The sequence below is a fragment of the Zootermopsis nevadensis genome, unplaced genomic scaffold, assembly GCF_977971745.1.
Source record: "Zootermopsis nevadensis isolate Lab colony 2312 unplaced genomic scaffold, Znev_1.0 Znev_ptg000029l, whole genome shotgun sequence".
Classification (NCBI taxonomy): domain Eukaryota; kingdom Metazoa; phylum Arthropoda; class Insecta; order Blattodea; family Termopsidae; genus Zootermopsis; species Zootermopsis nevadensis.
The window spans coordinates 7,824,598-7,847,618 of NW_028259161.1; the positions used below are offsets into that span (position 1 = coordinate 7,824,598).

A 23,021-nucleotide genomic window follows, 5' to 3' on the forward strand; every position below is an offset into this window, starting at 1 on the left:
ATTCCCCACACTGCATAACTAACTAGTTGGCATTATGGTCTACTGAGATGTTACGGCCGTAACTAAATGCAGAGTAATTAGATTCCTCAGAATTAATTGATTAGCTCACCGCCCTAGTGATGGAAGCAGCGTGTACCTCTGAAACGAAGGTAAACTTCCACCAGACTACACGACGCAACATGAACGCTGGAGACAAGTGTCAGTAGTGGGATTCCAAACTGCAAATTCTATTAAAGCGGTCATCACTGTACCCCACCAGACAAATCCATTTTGTATTGAATTTAAAGCAAGACTCGTGCGAATTTCCTGAACTGTTTCAAAAGAAACTGTGAAAAAGTTTTCTTGAGTTGTTATTTTAAAACTGTGTAGTTATTACTCCAGCTTACAAGTGGAATAACGTGAAGTTCAGGTTTCCAAGCAATCAATACATTGATGTACGGAAGAAAATGTACGCCGCCATCCTACGCGAGACATGTCCATTTCACATTTAATGAAATGTCACGTGTCTTTTGTTTACACTTCTTAAGCTACGATCGGAAAAGTTCGTATTTGTCTTGTACATATCAAAGCAGTTTCTTGGCGAACAACGTGGTTTATGTACTACGGATATCTAAAGTTGTCTTATATGTGTTCTTGTCGACGCTGTCAGCAGCTCAGACTACACAGCGTCGAATGAATGAGTGAATAAGTAACAGGAAATGATACGGAAGGAAGCTGTCCTGGCCAAACTAAAGGACTATGCCGCCATGAGGGTGATGAGGATTATCGCCCTGATGATGGAGGCAGAAAGGACATATGAAATGTCTGTAAACTTCAACCAGACAGTACTGCAACCCAGAAGACAGCCATCTTCAGACTCACCTCCGTGAAAACCTCAAATCCTAATTAGACAGAATAAACTGTTCTGAGCCAAGAACCGAACTTGGAACCTCCGGGATCCTTAAACATACTCTGTTGGCAAGATCCAGGGTTAATGATTATTGAAATAGGTCATACGAACAGTTATCATCTATTTATAGTTCTTATTTTGCTTTTGCTTTCTTGCAGAAACTTTAAAATTAATGAGTCGTATTTTCTTATAGTGTTACCTTGCCTTTAAGTTTTCTATTTGCCTAGCCACAGAACTCACTGAGATCAACATTAAAAATTTACTTCGTAAAGCTCGTTATATCTTACTTCAAAAGTCTACTTTCGTTTTATCACGCTATATTAAAGAGTGTACAAAATCTTTTTCAGCTCTATAACAAATTTTCGCTCACTAATTCTAGAACAACAGCGTAAAAGTACGCCATGCCTTCTACACGATCATTTTAAATCTATTTATAGACGCTATATGAAGCGTAAAATGAGATGCGAGGATACGGTGAAGACACATTCGGATGGACAGGTAAAAAATCGATTTTAGCTTATTTAAAAACACTACGCATATGTAACCTCGTACTGAAGTATGAACAGGTCTCAATTGCTTAACTACTGCTACAATGCCGAAGTAAGTTTAAACTTTCCTCTTTAATATGCAGACGTCACACAAAGATATATACAAAATGCTGATGTATGTAATGGTTGTGTGTATACATATTTTGGAGATTCTGTACACACATATACACCTGAAACCTTACAATAATAATGTTTTGTTTAGGCGTGAGTGTTCGTTATTACAATTTATAAATTCTGCTGAATTTAGCAGAGCCAAATACAACCATATTTTATAGAAATTTCTTGTCGATTTACTAGAAATGTTCTCTGTAGATACTAGACGTCTCTTCTTGGAGATGATATATTTTCAAATATTCTATAAAGCATGAGAACTTCATTAAAAATAGAAACAGCTACTGCAATGTGAAATTTTGCTTTTCATGGATCGGCCGCGTTGAATGTTGATAGTTATCAAACGTTTAGGTAAACAATGCAGCTGCATTCTTCAGGTTGAAGTAAACAGTACATTTCTGTTGATAACATATCAGGCTACTAACAAAGCGTAATTATTTTAGTGTTGTTGCTTAATGAGTTTGTTTATGGTCAAAATAACCAAATTCAATAATGAATGAACAAAATATTTCTTACTCTTGGATTGAGACTAGACCCATAATGTGGCAGAAGCCGCTTGTTAAAAGCCGTAGATTGGACACTCGCGCTATAGATCGAAAACCACTGAGCTGAAGCAGGAGACCTGTCATGTTGCCTGCGGCACCCTCAAACGTCATGCACCGAAGGCCTTCCTTCGAACAATGCGACGAGCTTCTTACAAGCTTAATAAATAATCTGAGAGATTCCATTATTCGAAGCCCATTGCATTAACGGTTACGGTTTAAAACACAATGATAGTAAGACTCATATTCAAGGCTCCCGAAATTAAATTTTTAATTTCATTATCAGAAAGAGTCGTTTATGAGCGCTAACCTAAGTTTACTTTAGCTACCGACCCATCAGCTTGAACGTGAGACACGTCGATATTGAGCGAAATTTGAATTATACAAGACCATGAATAATGAAGTCGAGAATGTGACCCACTTAAGATACGTTGGATAACTTTGGCGTGATTGAGGAAAATCGCCGAACGTAACTCAGCTTCGGATTACAGCCTACACATAATGATACAAACAGACCCAAGCCTTCGATTAAAAATCTCATCATGCAGCGTTAATTTTAGCAGCTTGAAACCCGAAGTAAGTCTAAATAATAGCTAAACATTCGGCTTGTAAATCAAATAAAACGCAAGGCTCCTCCATGACAGAAATAGTTTGGAAAATGTCGTTTATGAAAATAATAGCTGTTTGTTCTGAGAATCATATGAAAGCAATAGACACACATTGGGCAAAATACTAAGTTGTCAGCTGCTAAAGCAGATCGTACATTTACCTGCCAGGCTTTAATCGGATAATGTGAACTGGACCAAGAGTAGAAAACTGTAAAATGTTGAACTCCATAAATTGTACTCTTCATCAGATATTATTAAGGAAATCAACTCAAGGAAGACGAGAAGGATGGGGCATAAAGCGGACACGGGGACGATGAGGAATGAATGCAAAATGTTTGATCGCAGGGCCTGAAGGGAAGAGACCACTAGGAAACCTATGTGTAGTTGGGAGAATAATATTAAAGTAGATAATAGAAAAAAAAATATTTCAGTGTGAAATGGATTCATCTAGCCCAGGATTAGGACAGGTGGCGGGCTCTTGCAAACGCGGTAATGAACCTTCCAGATCCATAAAGTGTGGGGAATTTCTCGACTAGCTGAGCGTATTATTTAGTTTCTCAATATGGACTCTGTTGCATGAATCTATACGTTATATGCGTTTAAATTTGAAAGGTAGGTATAATAATATACGCATACTACTGTATTTACGTCACACAGAACAAAACAAAATTGGCAGACATATCTCTACTTCACTGTAATCTTACACTAAACCTTAATACTATTTAGGTTCTTTGTGGTATGATTTAAACGCGCAAATGAATACGTGACGAGTATTTGGCGAGGAAGCCTAAGTATTGTAAACGAAAATATTAAAGTCTTAAAACGTATCAGAAGATAACAGACAAAGAGAAAAATAAACTCTGTTATGTGATAGTGCTATTTAAGACCAGAATTCTTCTGCTACTTTTTATGGAAAAGATATAAAAAATCCCTGTCCTTTCTCCACCTCCCGTTTCCTGCTACTACATCTTATTCGTGTTTTATTCTGTTTCATATTTTTACTTCAGAAAGAAAAATAAAAGCTGTAATCCATCACTGGAGAGCAGCAGTAGGTATCATGCATGCACGCACGGATTCCTTAAAGAATAAAGACTGAGGGAAAAAATAATAAAGAGTGTATGTAGACAGATATATGAAAAATAGGAGAAATTAAACTAGAATAAAAATATATGGCCTAACTACTCAAAAGTGGTAGGACTGGAGAACAGATGTAAGGTTTGGCACAAAATATTAAACAACTGATAAATATTTATTCTAGCTGGGCACTGTGCACAACAATAAACCGAGGTCGAAAATTCAAGAAAATGTATAAAAGTTCCAGCAAATTATAGCATTTATTTTTTCGGTCACCAATGTATTTCGTTGAAACGTCTGTCAATATATTCCAGACTACATGGTGCAATTTGTTTTAGCTATTAACCAGATTTAAGGAGAGTTCGCAACTAAAAGTTTAAAAAAAATGTGTCTAAAAGCCTATCGTTTGCAACAACATCATAAATTTATCGGACAACACTAACGGGCAATTTACATGAAGACTCATATGTATAGGTATTTATGTGCGGGGAAGTTATTATTTTCCAGGCTACCACTTTTTGGTTACCATGGTTACTTTCTTTGATATGATTATGTGCTTTGTCCTCGTAAAAAATCTCCAGCCAACCACCCGGAAGATCACTTGCGGGTATGAAGTGTTAAATATTTACTTTGAATATAATCTTAGATTTAAAATAGAAGTTAAAGTAATTGTGTGAAGATACCACTATTTTATGTAGTTTAAAATAATGCTTTCACGTCATTATCTTCAATCACTGCTCAATATACGAATAGAGACCTTCGGGAGAAAATTATCGATGTCTTTCGGAAGCGGAATCCTATCTACTGTTACAGACCCCTGATAAAAAGCAATTTTTATTCGTAATTATGAAATTCTCTTCCATGTGTGTTTTACGTCCTTCTCACATACAGATCGTACCATTATTACAGGTGTCGTCGACCTACAATTAACCCCAAGCACTACCTGTCTTGCGCAAGTGGCTGTTCGGAGAAATGCCTACACATACACCACATACATCGAGCGGTAAGCTTCAAAGCAGTTTAACTGTCAAGTTTAATGATTAATTGTCAGAGACAGTGACATCCATGTCCAATTCTCATCGCGGTGAAACGCTAAATAGCTTGAAAACATATGTGCTGCTGTGGTTGGCCCACGCTCTTGATAGCATTACAGATACCGAACATCAAACGCTTCTTATACGATATTTCAGCGGTACTGTCGAGGATTATCAACACTGACTCCGATTTCGTAACTTAAATTCGTCTACATTCAAATCGGTCACTTTGACAGTGTCAACATTCCTGAAAAGCACGTCAATTTATTTTTATGCTCTCAGAATTGTTACCCTTATAGCAACCATGTGGACCTTCAATTAAACCAAAAGATGTTACACAATATTAAAATAGTTCTTTAATTACAACGGATAATATTTTACGTATCCTATAATATCATAAAAAATTATCAGTTATTTATATCATCATCTTCATTCATAATCACACATCTTTACCACGACTCGACCCCATGACATTTTGTTACTTGCGACTCCAATCTCTGTGTTCTCTTCGTCGAGAAAAGACTTCTGCTCTTTGTGCCGTTCTTCTACCATGCTTAGTTTCCAAGCTACACAAACCACTTCAACCGGAATTCAATCTATGGTCACTTTTTCTAAGTACGTACTTTGTCCTTTCTAAAATCTTTTCCGGTTCTTAAGGGAAAGCATGCCAAGTTTGGTTCAAATCGGTGTAGCCGTTCTAAAGCTATCCGCGAACATACATACAAAAACACAACCACAGTTTCAATTTTATAAATACGATAAGACATAAAAAAATATTTATTTTTGGTAAACTAAAGCTAAGGGTCAAAGTTCTCATATACAGAATACCACTTAACAATTTTCATTTTTCACTCTGTGAAAAGCCACTTTTTCCGAAACAATTAATGTTAAATCCTACTACATGAAGTGATACAGGCAGAATGTTTTTTTTCGTTTAGATTATTTACATTTAAAAATTTGAATATTATTACACATGCAGGCGTTATTCTCTCTCCACTTTATCTTATTTTCTTTTTGTAAAATGCCTTTCTTGATCCTAAAATCTAATGGCGAAGCGAATTCTTTATTAATTGCGTATACATAAAGCTTTACTTAGAAACACAGAAAGTTCCGTTTGCCCCACTCAGACCTGGTAAAGAAAGTCAAATACCTGTCGGATATTCAGGATAAACAGCCTATAATATACATAAATGTCTGAAACTACTCTTAAAAGATCCCAAGTAGCAAAGACTCTTGCGGGTCCATACAAAGAGTACCACTGGTGTCAGGAAGAGAAAGAGAGCGAGGAAAACTGCCGAACTAGTTATCAACTAATTAAAAATTCCCTGTGCTTCGTATTTTTTACTCCTTACTCTTCTTCTTTACAAAACTAATTCTCAAGCCCCTTTCCATGAATCTCACCCTTTTCCCTTGGTTCTTCGTGAAGTATAATAAGAGTGAAGACCACGCTGCTAACCTATGTTACAGGAACAAACCTGATGGAGATTGATTAATAGCCTTTTATTGAAGTCGTAAAGGAGGTTTAGAAGCGTCTACTGCTTCTCTCTTATATAAAAGTAAGAAAAAGGCAGAGCTGTTAAGGGAAGAAAGACTTTTGAATATTCTCATCAAAATATAAGTCGTGTGATGGTGGTGGCCTTTTTATTACAGGCATTAGCTGCTGACGCTAATGAACTCTGCTGTGTCTATAAAAGACGGAGGTTTTGCAGACAGGAAGAAGAATCAATGCCATGAAACAAATAGGGTGCTAGTTGCAGCACTGATCAAAAGCAACAGACGAGACCTGATAGGAATAATAATAATCCGCGATCTTCTTAGATTACATTGTTACTGGACCAGCCGACCACGTATTCTAAATTCTGCAAACGTTCTTAATTTGAAATGGTTCATTACCGACTACAGTCGTATATCGAGGTTTAAACTCTACAGTGACTACTGTAACACCATTACAATCGTGATTCCTTTTAAATCGACTTAAAAGAACGACAATCAGTGAAGGAAAATTTACAAAAGCATCGATACAAAAATGACATCCGATATAACGAAATCTGTAAATATACATAATCGACAAAATTATAATGAAATTTCCAAGGACTCAGACGCAGTAATAGAGAGTGAAATCCAATATCAAAATTCACCAAGCAGGATGTGGAGACATCGAATGAGGATCAATTTCAAGTGTCCTAAGTTATGAAGACCGAATTTCCCACAGAATACCATACACTGAAATGTAGTTAAACTTTAAAAATAAAGTACGTCTGAATACAAATACCACCCCATTATTTTTCACTTGAAAAGTTTTCAATTTTCTTTTCTTTTCTGAAATGTAATCGTAAAATATTCCATCATACTAAATAACCGTAGATGAACTAGCCTCAGTTTGGGTTTGTGCCTCAACTGGGAACCAAAGACGATTTTAAAATTACAAATACGAAAGAAGACCAAGAAAGTCTCTCAGCAGGTACATACACGCAGTTTTCCAATCCAGAAATAGGCTAAAAGGGCCAGAAGTTAACAGTAATAATTTTAACAAAGTCAAAAACAGCCCGTTTCACATTGTATATGAAACTCTCATGAAAACAGAACCTATATGCGTGCAATAAATGTTAAAATATCGATTTAAATTGGACTAAAACATTGCGAGAGTAATAATAAATAACTGTTAATAAAAAGAGTACCATACGACTTGACAGATTGAAGAAATTGATCGATCTTGTTGAAGAAACATGCGCACAGAAACACAAACAGAGCTCGCACTAAAACAGCAATGAAAAGTAGAGATGTTTAAACGAGCGTTCATTGTTTATGGAAATAAAAAAAACAGAAATATTCCAGACAGGCGGTAAGAAAAACATATGCTGGAAAATTTGTTCTACGAGATGCATTGTACATGTACAAGTTTCAGAAAAATCTAAATAGTCATAAAAACTGTCTCGCGTTGAAAAGATTTAAGGAGGCAATTTAGTACAATACTAATATTACTAAAACTGAGATTAGCGCTAATTTGATCCACAAGAGAGAATATTTTAAATAATAAGCATCGTAAATCTAAACAGAAGGTATACCCTAACTTACATTAAATTCTTAGGGTAACAAAGTAGGCAAGGAAAATAATGTTGCAATTTCATAAGCCAATGTGGTGTGAAATGCATTAAAAACTATTTGAGACGTCTAACAAGGTTCTTAAATTGGTATTAAACACTGTATTATTTAATTCTTTGTTACCAGCACCGCCAACTACATTTTAACTTTGTGAATAACACGCTTCCATTTTTATTTCACAAAAGTTTCAAATTCTTAAGGAAGCAAACGCCATAAATAATGTCTGTGTTTGGTACAGATGCTTGGCGTTATCTGTTTCATAGCACTCATCTTCCAAACCCGTTACATAAGCAAAAATGACAGAATTTTCATGCGTGTCGTCAAATAATATATAAGTTTCTTCCTTTCCGAGATTTGTACGTTTTCATTTACAGGCACAAATTTGAAAACCAAATCTGTCTTCTTCACCAAAATTTTTGCAGACAGCAAATGAATGTTTCATCTGTAAAGGGACACAGTAGTTTCCAGTTTAAAATGCCAAAGAATTTAAATATCCGTATGTATGACACACATTTTAGAATTTATAAAGAAACAAAATGTGGGTGTACATTACCATGTCTCAGGAAAATTTCAATCACAAAAAATTACATATTAATCAACTTACAAATTTGCAAATGGAATTTTCAACGATTTATCACACCAAAAATTATATTCCTAAGACTTCTTCAGTGTTGTCACTAATCTTGAAGTGAATGACCATAAGGAAATGAATCAATCTTCATGCTTACCATCTGTCTTCAAGGGACTGCAAATTCAATATGCCTTAACAACACAGACGCTTAAACAAGGAATCGACTGCAAAGTTGTAAAAGTGACTTCAAGAAGCTGTACTCTAGATTTATGGCCTTTAATACAGCAGACCTCGGACAGTTACTTCCGATTAACTACAAGGATAAAAATGCACTAACCTAAGAAATTTGAGACTTTAATGTTATTCGCTGATTAAACAGATAAGATACAATTGGTTTCGTAAGTAGGTAAGTGGTTGAGTATTGTACCACTGCTACAGATTATGCAGAAATAATAATTGAACATACAGAAAAGGGAAGAAAGAAAAGAGTTAAACGTTGACAGCAACAGATAATTTAAAAGAAGCGAATACAGAGGCATCAAATTAAATTATTAAATTATATGTGATAACACTGCTAAGTTAATGCAAGAAAAACCATGTTAAAAAGCTATTTTTCAGAAATGGAATACACAGTAGGCCTACCTACACAATAGAAATATTTGAACATAAGAGAAGTCATGAAAAGTATCAGAGAATTTAGGAAGTCGTCTCAAAATTATCGAACATTACGTAGAAACTCACATGCACTTATCATGTGCTGCTAACAAGTATAGTCAAAAAAGGTCAACGATGCATGAACAATGGGAGTAGAATGAAATGGGTTATGTAACACTTAGATTAATTTGTTACGCCAATGGATAAGTACAATGCCCAAGTGCTTACGAAACTCTTGAAACTGTCATTAAAATCGGGACAATCTCCAAAATAGAGCTATATTTAAATTCTTGTTCTACTTCCGTTCTTAAATAAAATTGCTCATGCGAAAATACGTCACTAACACAATGTTATTTATAAACCCGTGACTCCTGCATCCTGTACCTCGGACATAGCTGAGCGGCCTAGATGCTGAGGTTGGAGACAGCGAGAAAATAGGGGCACACACTAGCACATTGTAGAATGTGGTATGTGCCACGTGTTTTGAAGCCCAAAGCATAATGGCATCTCTGAAGGGCACAATGTTCGCGAGAATAAGCCAAACCAAACATTACTGCACATTACAAGATATAGGACTAATATTACACATATTTAACGAGCCTCCTTTGTTCTCAGAAGACAGTATTATAGTAACGTTTCTCTGTGCCTCTGTCCGTCCGTCCCAACTAAATACTGAGTGGACAGGTTTAAATGAAACTTGCTATGAATCAGAAAGAATGGAAAAAAAATAGGCATAACAATATTTAATTGCTTACCAGGCACTTCTATGAAGGAATGAGCACAAGTTCATAAACTCTCCAACATAAGCAGTGAAATAAAATGTTCTTCGGTGAGAATAATTTAGCGAATTCATCTATAGAATAACTGTCTCGTTATACGATTAAAGATGGAATATTTTAAATGTTTTAAGTAATATAAATTTGAAAATGTCACTTAAATATCTACAACCGATTAATTCATTACAAAATTTCACTCAAAAAAAATGCTCGTTAATTCGTCCTAATTAGACATCTGAGTGTAACATATTTTGTGTATTATTAAGCGCCAGTTATTTTATCAATTTAACGTAACCTCATCAGTTCATAGTTTGGCTAATAACACATTTAGTACGTGCATAAGCCAGCACATCAAAATCGATGGACATTGGTATATGCATACATGTGGGGAGGACTTTGCAATATACGGTCTGCAGCTTACATAGTTACAGAACTGAGCGGCTATATTAACTTAATTGGAATTACTAATTAATGTGTCCATTTAGTTAGGATAGGCAAGATAGGTCACATTACGAAATTACAGCGACCTAGTTCTGCTTCCAAAGATTACAAAACACTATTTATGCAGGACAAAAAGTAACATTGACTAAAAAATGTACAGACCTCTATAAAAATTGGTTTCGCGCGTAAAATGGATTTATACTTCAGTTTGAATTAGGAGTACGTATCTCTGTGTACTCATTAAGTAAAATACAGGCTAATAATAACAAATCAAGTCGAAAGATGAAGCTAGAACGCATGTTGCATGCTGACGTATTAGACCCAATAACAGATTAAAATATTCTTAACCTGTTATAAATTAGTTTTTCGTGCCACCCTTAATTAAATGTGAATTTTCCGTAGCTGACTGAGCGAAGTTATGGATGACACAAGTAGAATTTTAAATATTTTCTAATTGATCATCACTGCTGAAAATACACGAAATTTCAAAAACCTTAGTTACCTATTCTAATATCGCGATGCCTGTTCTGAACCTAACACAAAATTCTCTTCAACAGTCCTTTTATTTTCTTCTGCTCTCTGATTTGTGAGTGTAATTATTTAAAATTTCGTAAAATCGATGATGCATTTTCCTGTGACCGTTCACGTAAACTGTTTTCTTGCTATTGTTTATCTGACCCATTATCTTCCACGTTTTTCATTTCACGTGTACCGCAATACATTTATCGTCTCTCCCTATGCAATCTAATGTTGTTTTCATAAACGTAAGAGCTTACACACAGTTATTCGGGCTCCGTTTACACTTTTATTTGGAACAACCAACACTTATAAGGTTTATCGTTGTGAATTTCTCAACTTCAGCTAGATTTACACAACTGCATCTGTGTAGACAAGTCCTTCCTAAAAATAGTTGTTCAGTCAGTCAAATAGTACCCATCGTTTATTGGACAGTAACGTCCGTACTATCTTCATATGAATCCGCCACTGGACCATATCCAGAGACAGACGAATCAATCTCACATCCGTCCATTATTTATGAAACATCCATTTATTATCCTCCCATTCTGTGAAAAACTGCCAATGTTTAAAATGTATGTGTCGATGCAGTATCAATGCCTCAGTCAAAGTAATGATTGCAAGGAGAATAAAATCCATGGACAAACTGTTAATGTAAACTGTAGAGCTTACGTTTTGATTCAAGTAAGTTAAAACAGTGTTACGTTTTATAAAAGAAATTCCACTCTCGTTATGCCAGTACTAGTCACATATTTAACGTTTTAAAACCCACTGTTCCATCCTGTTGGTTAAACGAATCATAATATTAACATTATCCCGAATGACCGTGTCTTTTTCGCCCCGCACTGAAAACATTACATGCCGGTGGTCTGAACCAGTCTGACTGGGTAATTGTCTCATTCTACGAGGGGAGGGCTACTTACCCTCTTCAAAGAGGTCAAAGTAAACCATTTGACCTCCAACTTCAAGGAACAATCGCCATCTAAAAGCACACAAAGACCGCGTGACTAGAATTCGGTAAAAGTCTTGCGTTGAAGTTAAATAAAATCTATTGTGCGGTGCAGCATCAGTGTAATTTATGAACATAAACTAGCGGTTAATTTCTTCATTATCAGACATGGTAAGATTTAAGGTTATCACGGAGGCGAGTATGAAGATGGCTGTATTCTTGGATGTTGTGATAATAATTCTCGTGGAACTGATTTACATTTCGGAGATGCTTACTGCCTCCATCATCAAAACGCAACATCCCAGAAGACAGCAATATTTATCTATGGATTAACATTTAACAAGATACACTCGCTCTGTGGAGCACGATATTCTATGAAAACTCTACTGTTATTCGGCGTGTGAGAGAAAATAACCCTTTTTACGGAACTCGAAGGTTCATCACCGTGTTCACAAAATCCCGCCACTGGACTCTATCCTGAGCTTCATGCATCCAGTTCGCTCCATCGATTTTATCTATTTAAAAGTTACAAGAGATTTTATATGAGTTACATATGTAAGGCTACATTAATATCTGCTTCACGCTCCGGCAAATTTATCCCCGAGAAATGAGTAGAGAAGACTGAGTGGGATGTACAGTTAGTCTTAGTAACGTGGTGCAAAGACAAATATTCGAACCCCTTTCTGAAACTGAACTCGTATCTTCCAGCCCGTACTTAGTCACGAGTCATGCATTTCATAACAAATATTTCATTCCTCCGAGAGCTATGGCCCATCCACCAACCAACCTTCCTTTTTCAGCTGAAGGAACTCCAACTAAAGAATATAATACACGGCGCTGATATTAATTATGATTGTTGTTCGTTTTGACTATGTCATGTTTAATATCTCGACGACTAACTTACTACACAAGACACGATAGTTACATTTATTGGGAGTTTGTTTCTCCGTGCGTTTGACATTCAAACTGAGACGCTATAAATAAAACAGAAAAAAATAACGCAGGGGTGATTCTAACTTACATCTACTGTAAGTAACACGGATGTTCCGACTGCTTGAATTGTGTTACCCTTTAATAGGATAGAAAGTGTTTTGTATTAGCTAGAGCCAGTGCAACGTGTAACTACCCACATTGGCGTCAGTTTTCCAATTAAATACTGTTAAATGAAAAAGAATTGAATTTCCTACGTTTACAGTCGCGTTCTTTGATTTATCATCTAAACCTGGCTTTTGAATTCAGAAACCGTGCCCATTAGTAAAAGGTTAAACAAATCAAAAGTGTCCCGTGTGCCCGTTTATAAGACACATACGAATAAATAAAGATTATTTCCACAAATATTTGTCCTTGGTTTAATTGATTGGCGCACTAGTTCAGTCAAGATAATTATTACATGATAATTTTTCACTCAAAATCGACTTAAATTTTGATGCAAATTAGTTTATTACATTTCTCACGTTGGGTTTCGTATGCAACATTCAACGTGCTCAGAGAGTCGGAAAATTAACGCTGCAGGAAAGGATAATAAACTTCGTGGATATTTTTAAACTTCTGAACTGATGGAAGAAAAATATACGTAGTAAACACTCATAAAAGCTTACTTACATAGATGCAATAACAGTTTGTTAATATTAAGCGATTAGAACGTCGCGGTTGAGTAGAGAAACAAGAGCTACATTCCAGTACAGGTACAACAAATTAACAGCTCGAAGCTAATTTCTGTAAATGAAGGATCAGTTTGGTGATTTTATAAACCTTCAGAACCCAGTGCAGTACGATAAATGTATCACAATGCATCTTGAATATTATTCGTACTGCCACATACCAGACAAATATGTCAGATTTTGATTGGAAATAAATTTATATTCCTTTAATTTTGTAGTAATGGCTACGTTATTTAAATACGAAATATTATTTCATTTGTACATACATTGGTGTATTTGTTACATGTTATTTATTAACTTTCTTGGCCATCATTCTAAAATATAATTCATTACAAAAGGAAGGCGAAACGTAAAGAATCCGTCGAATGACTTGTAACTGACACAATAAAAGTAACTTATAGCGAGACCCGTACAAGATTTACCATTTTAATACATCTTTCAATGTACTCTCTGTCTAAAGTAACAAATTTTATAGGCTCAAGAGACAGAAAGTGTCGAGTAACAATGAAGGTCAAGTCCATGTTACACAACACAACAACAAGCCGTTCGTGTCCATGGAACATCAAATCGGTAAAATGTTTTCATGAAGACAACCTGGTTTTATCTAATGAACTGTAATATTGTTATTTTTCCGTCTCATTTAATAGACCCTGTTTTGAGGGTACAGAATTAATACGGAAGTTCTAGGTATTAGTTTAAAATAGTGGGAAGCTTTAAATCAGTAATTTTCATGGTTCACTCAATCGACAGGAGATGAAATTCTGTATCCTTTAATCATCGTCCTTGAATCCCGTATCTCTATCACTCCTTTGTAGGCGTATCACATTTTTAATGTTGGATAACTTCTGTTCCAAATTACAAATTTCGATTTTAAAACGAGTTTCGTTTCAATTTAATTCATGCTGTCCTAGTTACAAGTACTAAATGCAGAATTACAAAATGAAGAATCGGTGCTTCATATGTAATCGTCCCGCATTCATATCAAATTTCTTAATGATCCACACAAATATCTTTGATACGTCTCGTAACACAAATTAAGATAAACTTTCCCAAAATAATAAATTTACAACCTCTTCTGTATTTCGTTTAAACTTGCAATAATGATGTGCATGAAATGTGATGATTTCATTAAGGGCTGCCTAAACCCGAATAACATTCACACATTTTGGAACAAATAGGAGAGTCTTGACAGCCCTTCGATATCCGTAAGACCTAAGACTATCTGGCTTCATGCCACGTGTATTCCAATACGTCTTCTCTATCATATATCCATATAATATACCCTACTATAAAATAAGCTTGTTTTCGAGTCACGACTGTGAAATCTCTCAAAAAGTGCCAATGTTCAGGAACGAATAACGACATATTCAAGGTTCCTCTATGCAATACCAAAATAAGTGTTTCATTAGAATATAAACCACGCTGTATCAACTGCAGGGGCTATGCACTACTGAACAAAATATGAAGAAGACGATACATTAAGAATAAAGATTTTGAGTAGTTTGCTGAGAGGTTCTGTGGAAGTGATTTTTCGGAATAAGTCAGTCGATATCAAAAACAATGAAAGAAGAAAGTTTCTGGATCAATAGAATATCTTCCGACCCGAGATTCGAACCAGGTAACCATTATGTGTAAGTAAGCCAGTTAAGGTTTTACTGATCAGGTTTTACTGTTATACTCATACAAAATAGAGGCAATGGGAAACACGAAAAATGACGTAAAAAACAGAGTTCTGAATACTTATGAAGGTCAACTGTTTATTGTGCCCCCCCGTATAGCTTCTTTGACCCCCCCCCCTTCCCCTCGAAGACTAAGCTACAGCCAGATACAGAAACATCGTTAATACCAGTACAATGTGAGGCATTATACCTTTCGTCACATCAATTGTGTGAAGGCTTCATCGCGTTGAAATTCAACTCCACGGCATTGTCACGTATAATCTGTATGAAAGACATCATGGACCCATTCTGTACAATGCTCCCTCTATTCAACAAATTTTAATTGCATTTGGTTCGGGATTCTATACCGAAATCGCAGGAGAACTAATGAACGCCACTCATGACTACCGCTTTACTTCCATGACAAATAAGGACGTTCTTCGGCGTACATTTTTGCTTCAGTTAACGTTGCTTTCAAATCAAATGGGAGGATAAGTGTGAATGCTAAAGAGATAAAGATAGGAAAGAAAGCGGTCTTGGCATATTTGTAAGGTACAGACACGGGCAAACAACTTGGCGATGAGTGACGTCATAATTATACGAAACTGATAACTACTGCAATACTCATTGAAAACTGATTTGACCTCACGAAGAGAATCACTGGAATAAAAGTATTATACTCAGTGAATAAAAGAAAATTTTAGAACACAAACAGAATTTTTGTGTAACTCACATTATGAACTCGACTGTACGAACCAAAATCTGAGATAATTTTTTTTAGCATGACGTGGCCATGATTTCTGCTACGGCGAATCCAGTCCGCATTACCCCACCGTCCATAAGATCCACTTTAATATCATCCTCTTTCTGAGCTGATATCTTCAGCGACGTCCACTCCCTTTAATTTGTCAATTAAAATGCCGTACTATTTTCTCATCTCTCGCATGCGAGCTACATTTCCTGTTCATCTCATTCTCCGCCATTTGATAAACTACAATCTGAAGAGCATACATTGGCCTATGAATTTCTTTAAGTATTTAATGTTGTCTAGCCTTGTATCACTTCGTCCCTGTCCGATATAACATAATCCTCAGTATCCTTTGTTCCAGTAGCACGTGTTTTGGTTTTGCAGTGTGCATAACTTACAATTTTACGTTTATTTTAACATACTGAAACAAAAATCTATGCTGTGATCAAGTTGTTAAAGTTCACGGCCATTACAATAAAAAACATGTTCAAAGCAAACTCTACAACTAACGAAGACGATCAATCACGATGAATTATGAAAGGAATGACGCTGTCAATCGATAATATTGTGTAACGTGTTGTTCCGAATTTTGGACCAAAGTCTTTTACATAATTGATATTTCAGTGTGCCATTGCATTTTCGTGTACATTATGCAGGTAATCCCGAAGACAACAAGTAACAAAATATTTACAATTGTAATAAAACATAAAGATAATAATGTTATTTATATACTTTCTAGAAGGCTACAACCAACTAAAAGTTGATTCAAGAAGATTTAATTATATAGTTTCTACCATTGTGTCATTTTAACGATCACATAGAAGTATTTGCTGTCAATTTGAATTGACTATATATTAAAGAGGAGAGTGTACTGTTCTCAAATTTTACGAAAGAAAAAAGTATATTGTGTTTGTTATATTGATTCAAACGTTTGACATTCCGCATTCAGTAACCACGGTCCCATTAAACGGACGCTGATAAAAATCGGTATTTTGAATAATTTGTAAAACGTAAGCCTGGTAACCAAACGTGAAGGTTGTTAATTTGAATAAGTAATTTAGTTTCCATTCAATATAAAATGTAAGAACGACAAAAGAATTTGAGACAAATTTTACAATCATTTACGTCAATAATTTAATGTTTTGTAGGTCTAAAATATTCTGTATTTTCGTCATTGGATGTTACTTACTAATTATAAAAATAATGAACATAAAGTTTTTAATGAATATACGCAATATACAAACGGAACATATTCCTAATGCTTCCTATCAAACTCATGTAAGGCATTGTATCAGAATTAATCTGGAGAAAAGGATAAATTATTAATATCCTAATCAGGATAAGCGTTCTGATGTGGGACGTAAACAGGTTATTTAAGAAAAATAATGAAGGATATGTAGGGTTTGACTTTCTCACGGTTGTAAATTGTCAATCGTGATCTTATGTTGCTGTGAAATATAACAACAAAATCTCTCTTAAAACAGACTGAGAAACCTACAGAATGAGGCATATGATATTGCAACATTTGTGATCAGCATTTGTTACAAATACCAAGTCCCTGAAAATGATCACGGTTGTTTCAGAATGGGAATCATAAATATATTAAAGAATGTAACAAATGAATATATATTTGGCTGAGAACTTTATACAGTGTTCCGTAATTCGACATCAATTTACTAGTATTTGTATATAGTTGCAAGAAGTCACAGAAAATAATAAGACAGATCTTTCGCTACAAAACGTTCAAATTAATTAATTAATTAATTATAGTGTGAGCTTCGTGTGTTACACTTGCAGACGTTCCTTCTTGGTTAACTATCCTACAAAACATTTGTCAACGAATAGAACAATAACATGCCAGATGAATCACTTATCAAGTTACGTAATGCGTCATTAAACACACGAGAGATTTCTTGCTACGTAGGGCAATTTATTATTATAAAGAGGCCTTGACATGGACAGTAAACAAAGGAAGGTGGGAAAGAGAAAGTAGAAATAACTGACGTAGAAAAATAAGTAGAGAAAGGGGAAATAGAAAAGGGGAGGGAAGAAATAAATAAAATAGAGGAAACACAAAAGCAATCTCTTTTTAATGAGAGAAATCACAGCAGTGTGCCCTTAGCTGCAGAACTGATGGACACAGCGGATCGTACAAATGCAGTGTCACGGAAAATAATGTCGCCTGACACCACAAACTTCGCCTGTCTCGTTGCTTTCTGAAGTAATTTATACACTACAGCTATGTGATTTTGTTTCGTACCCCTGTTAGGTATGTTGTTCGATCTACAAAAGAAAAATTAACTGAGCTGAGCTGAATGGCAACCCGTCTCGAACTGACTACAGCATAAATAGTCGTGTACTGATCAGAGTTATTAAATAAATGCCTCTGATTTCCACAATATTCAGTCAAATTCTGATACTGTTGCTCGCTATTTCCATTAGCATCTTAAAATGATTCTAAGACTCCAAAATATTAATCGTCCTAATATCATCGGCTTTACTCTAAGACCTGCTCCAGGTTGGAGTATCCATATTATGGGCTTCCCGAAAAAAACATACTCATTTTCCCAACATTATGATACAAACATTATTTATCAGAAATTATTTGCAGAAACTAAATTCTCCAAATGCATTCATCCAACTTGGCGATAAATAACTACATACAGAAATCAATTACTGCAACGACAATCACGCTACAGATATTCGTACACTAAGCAAGATATATATAGTCATCCCTTTCTTTCGTTCTTTTCGGCGTCAGAAACATTTAAAATAAAAATTGCTCATCTCATTATGATCTACTTTTCACGCAGTATTCCGCATATAAGGAAATCCATGTCTGATTTTTACATCCAGTACAAGTAGAAACTTGCCTTACACAAATCAAAATTACATTTCCTGACAAATATTGCTATGGAACTAAATACCACATTTAATCAAAATCCGTCAGCTACTTTAGGACGTAAAGTACGCGTACTATCGGACCAACCGATAAACAAGACATCGACACTATATTCTCATTTTATGAGATTTTTAGAAAGAACGCATAATAAAACTAATTTACTATTTACAGATACTATATAATGCCCACAGCCTACTACTTGCTGTTGATAAAACCCTGTGCTATAAACGTACGTTAACCATAATTCACATCTAATCAGACGCTTTAGTTAGTACGCTCAACGGCGGAACGGCTTTCCACGAAATTTGATAATGGCGTGTTTTACTAAATTTCGTTGGCACGTTTCAATATTGGTGACGATCACACAACATTAAAGGGCGTTTACATAATTTCCTACAAGCGTTTTTGCAAGCCGAAGTGAGTGGGTGAGAAATCCCCCCCCCCCCCCCGTCGAGTGAATTACCCTTTCGTTCCTAAAGTTCAAGGTCAAATACTGGTGAATGCGCCAGAACTGGTGCGCTGTACGTTGATTTCCTAACTTGTTTCAACATACGGAATATGAAGCTATGAACCTTCACCGTGAATCTGTGAGGTGGGCCAATGAATATTCTGATTTTCCTTAGGGCTGGTTTCGTGTGATAAGCAGAAATCGGTATAATATCTTGGTCTGTAGGGAACAATGCAGACTTATGTTTTGTGTTAAGAACATTAAATACTTGGCACTATGTCCAAACTCGTTCTTTGTTCTTTTGTTCGTTGTAAGCAAACCTGGCCCGATTAAAATGTTCCTTTTATTTCGCGACGGAAATTACAGTCACTTGCACAAGGCGACTATTTTTCTGGCATCGATTAAAAGGTTTGCGTGCGTGATATATGTTTTATTATCTCGGAAAACTGCCATGTGCAGTGAACTATCAGCTATTTTATTTGTTTGTTAGTTGTCAATGTTTTACCACAGGGTTTATTACCAATCGGCTGATACAGAAAATGCAACATTCTATATGTACAGACAATTAGAAGTTATTGACAATCACAAATTATATTTGTTTTCCCAGAGTCACGATCATAAAGTATTTTCTTTCGTGATGGTGGAGCTATTTGTGCATTAAAATGGCCAAATTAAAATATATCATAGTTCCGTAAGTGGTGATAAATTGATTAAAACTAAAAATAACTCTTCAATTATAAGCTCGATGATGATAACGATGACTCGAAAATTAGGAATGAGGTGGCATTACATATTTTTATGGCATTAAGGGTATGGGTACGTGCTAAATTATAAAGTATTTGCCGCGTATATGAAAACAGCGCCCTTGCTGCTAACCTAGGGCCATTTATTAAACACTCAGTAGGTTATAAAGAGAATATGTTATGGAATTATGCTGCCCACTGACCGAGAATTTGTAATCATAAATACTTTTGTATCGTGTAAGCCAGTGGTATTCAACCTGGGGTACACATACCACCGGGGGTACGCGAAGACATCTTAGGGGGTACGTGAAATTTAAAAAAATATATTATTTTATGATAAACACTGAATAATCCGGGCCAGATTTAGGGTTAGCCACAGGAGAACCGGAATTAAGGACATTCGATTTGGGAGATTATATACAATGTATGACCTGAATTATACACCAACAACTTTGGAGGTACAAAGTTGAAGAGAGATTATATCTGGGGGTACGCGAACAAAAAAGGTTGAATATCACTGGTGTAAGCGAAGTACTCTAACTTGCAGAATGACCGAAATTTCATGCAAGTAAGTACCGTCTTGCACTGACTTACTCTCCTAATGGCATGCTCAAACGCGTTTGTTTATGCTGGAATGTTATCAAGGTTGTAGTTATAAAATTAGATTAGATTGGTGTGGGTTAAAAAAACATGTGAAATACGTTATGCAAATTTAGTTTCGGAAAGTTTTTCTTTACTTGTTGCCCGTTTTAAATTTTGGTCCACAATAATAAATGCTGCAACCCCATTTTCAGACTAGCCCTATATGAATTTCTGGTACTAATGTTCTAGTTTAATAACATAACAAAATGCATCCTTCTAGAAGTCCATACATAAAGGCTTAAACCAAATAATTATGGTCCATTCACTTCTTAATTTAAATTGAGGATCTTAATTTTGACATAGTTGAAAAAGGAAACTGCCGTGGCCTATTTAAGAAGAATACAATTATAATACCGGAAGCACGGAGGGAGTGACATGGAGATCGTGGAAATATAGTTTGTTTCAGTTGACATTCATAGTCAAGACTTCCTCCACTCGCCCATTCCCTCCCTCAAAAAGCCACTAGTGAGGTTTCTATGAATAATGCGGGTAGGAAGTGCACAGGAACAAAACTATGTAAAACTTGATTGTTCCTCTTAAATTCAACACAAATCTTTGTGACCGTAAAGCGTATGATCAAACCATCTCAGACGTTATTAAACAGAAAAGATGGTGTCAGCATCACGGTCCAGCCGTCTTTAATCCCGAGGATAATTTTCCTTGTTACACACCGGAAATTTATTCTGTCATATGCAAACACTAAAGGCACAATTTTATTTGAGCGTAAACACTTTACAAAGGTCTACTTCAATTTTAATTTCGCTCAAGAGACAGACGAAGAAAACAAGCAAATTAAACCACTGCTATAACTTAAAATATTAATTTGCTAAGAGGCTGAGGTGTGAAGTCCGATAGTAAACGAAAATGGAAGATGAAACGGTCGTGGTACATTTTAATAGCTTAGTTTTTCATAAAACAGTTGAACAGGCTGACGAAAACCACAAATAAACTTCGGCCACAAAGTCAGCACGAGCCTAAATTTGTATAGTCGGTGCAGTAGTTTTTGGCCGGTGGAATTTTCAAGGGGAAGGCTAGGAGCGAGTCTCTTTGGCGATAGTATAATGCTGACTGCACCGAGGAGCTTATCGGACTGAACGCCCAAACAAAAGAAATACACTGACCGTGCCACCTCAGCTACACAGAGTAGGCCCGTCCGCCAGCTCCTCCACCGGCCAAAAACTACTGCGCCGACTAAAAGTGCTCTGGGTCTTCGCTACTTGCTACTGTCGCTGTTGCTTCCTATTAAACACTGCATTTAATGTACTAAGAAATTACGGGCGAAAGTTTGTTCATACCTACGTGATGCAAGGTCTTACCTGAGCAACTGACAGTTGTTCAGCTTTATAAGAAATTCCTTGATGAAATCGAGACCTGTCATCAGCATCACAGCATCTACGCTTCAACAATTAAATTTAGTTCAAATCCTTCAGAGTCTAAAACCACTCATTGTTAAATTATCGTCTCAACAAAGCTTTATTTGACCAATAATTTACTCACATTATATTCTAAGAAGTATATTTTTCCTTTATTATGTTCTCTACACAGATAACTCGAAAGTCGTAGACACAGATGACAGATTAATATTAAACTGCATCTAAAGGAATTAGAGTCTATGGCTATGGACCGGAGTAATCCGGTCCAATTTAGGGATAGGTGGATAGCTCTTGTGAAAATAACAATGAAACTTCGAGTTCCATTATGTATTTAAATTCCCTGATTTCATCTTGGTTCAAAACAACGTTTCTGCCGGAATTCAATACCTGGATTTTTCGAATTAGAAGACAAAGCTTATATAACAGCGTCCGCAAGTAAACGCTGGCGATCGTATAACGGGCGCCTTTTCAAACTTTCCGAAGAAGAATAAACATCGAATGTCCACGCATATCAACGGCAAGCACATCACAGATTCGTCGCCATGACACTTGCTGCTAAAATTCTTCCCACAGTTTTCCAACAAAAGACGACGCGGAAGTTGGTGACAGTTTAACTACCGGATATACAACCGACTGTGCGATACTAGCGTATGGCGTCCATTGACCAACAATAATTAGAGAATAATTAGAGTAATACTACCCTGCATTATCAACTGGAACTTTACAATACGGCGGAGGTCACATCACACACTATCAGAGAAAATAGTTCTGTTCACAGAACTCTACTATGGCGAGAGATACTGAAGTCAAGAGATCCTAAGAATGAGACAAGCGAGGTAATTATATTTTTCTTATTTAATAACACGCTTTTCGATTACTACGATAAATAATGAAAACAACAATTCGCCCATAAAAATCTTAAGAAAATATAGAGTTACGTATAAATGCGCATTCATTGTTTTTTCAAACTTACGTCCTCTTTACTTAATTTAGTCTAAACTTTTTATGTTATTACTCTAATCCACGTAATT

The 23,021-nt window shown here is 35.8% G+C and overlaps 1 protein-coding gene and 1 long non-coding RNA gene across 2 annotated transcripts in view; both read right to left on the reverse strand.

The window, feature by feature from the left end:
• Nucleotides 1-23,021, reverse strand: part of LOC110840858 (nephrin) — a 582,698-nt gene that overhangs the window by 552,066 nt on the left and 7,611 nt on the right. The gene's annotated exons all lie outside the window — the stretch shown is intronic.
• Nucleotides 1-23,021, reverse strand: part of LOC147872253 (uncharacterized) — an 89,800-nt gene that overhangs the window by 64,329 nt on the left and 2,450 nt on the right. The window lies entirely within an intron of this gene.